The following is a 1,303-nucleotide window of genomic DNA, read 5'->3' as shown; positions in this document are numbered from 1 at the left end:
CCATTTTCTTGCAATAGGCACACTTTTTCTTCTCCTTATTATTGTCCCCCTTCTTATTGGAATTTGAGGAAGACTTTCCTTGTTGATTGGATTGTGGTGTTGTCTTTTCTTCATCCTTTGATTTGCTCTTCTTCTACTTCTTATTCTTACCCTTTCCTTTATTTGAAGATTAGCTAGCTGAATTTTGAGAACCCTCATTGTTCGCTACCAATGCATTTGATTTAGGTGAAATGAGAATCCCTATTGATTTCAACTTACTTTTCTTCTATATCCAACAGATCAACATATTCATCAAAAGTGACTTTCTTATAGGTAGACCCTAATGTAGTCTTTGAGGTGTTATAAGAAGAAACAAATGTGGAATACTCCAATGGCAGCTTATTATGAATAGGATAGATCAACCTGTCATCTTTAATAGGACTCCCACAATCAGTACACTTTGTCCTTAATTCATTCACCTTGATGATGAAATCTTGTATAGAATCAAATGACTTAGGATCTAAGGAGACAAGCTCATCTTCAATTTTGAAAACATCCTCTTTAGACACTTTACCATATAGGTTTTCATGGGTATCCCAAGCTTCCTTGGATGTAGAAGACTTCTTAATTTGATAAATGATCTTGTCATCAACCCCTAAACATATATCACCTAGGGCTTTCCTATTCATTGCCACCCAAGCTGAAATATCACTTGTTGATACATTATCACCTGCTTGTTTAGGAAGAGTACCATCTACATATTGAGAAACTCCATTGTGCATTAAATGATACCACAATTTGATGGACCATGAAGCATAGTTATGTGAAGCTGATTTTGGAAACTTAAAATTTCCCATAATGTAGAAAATGAAAGAAAATTGCAGAAAAGAAGGAACACAACACCAGGAACACCCCCTTTTTTCACTAAATCAAGAAACCCCCCAAAATAGATGCTTTTGGCACTTTATAAGTAGTGTGATTACAATGGTCACTTACCAATTTTGTCCTTCTTGGACTTCTAATATTTCAAGTTACAACCTCTTGAAAGATTAGAAATCTGAAATTTTACAATGTACAACAATTTGAAGTAATACAAAGTAAAGAAAGACCCTATTTTTAAAAGTGACACTTTTGTCCACATAACCCTACAATATGATTGGAGATCTGGAAAGTAGACAAAAAATAACATGCATTCAAAAAAAATGAAACTTATTTTTTAGTTCAGATGTGCCCATACAGAGCAATTGAAATTGCAAATTGTAGGATTGGATAGGTACAGTTGCTAAAAGATGCAATTTTTGACAAATCCATGCACCAAAACCAA

This window comes from Cupressus sempervirens, chromosome 1, assembly GCF_028749045.1.
Source record: "Cupressus sempervirens isolate cs-2001-9-10 chromosome 1, ASM2874904v1, whole genome shotgun sequence".
In the NCBI taxonomy this organism is placed as follows: Eukaryota; Viridiplantae; Streptophyta; class Pinopsida; order Cupressales; family Cupressaceae; genus Cupressus; species Cupressus sempervirens.
The sequence above is the reverse complement of the archived record's forward strand: the minus strand, read 5'-3'. Positions refer to the sequence as shown.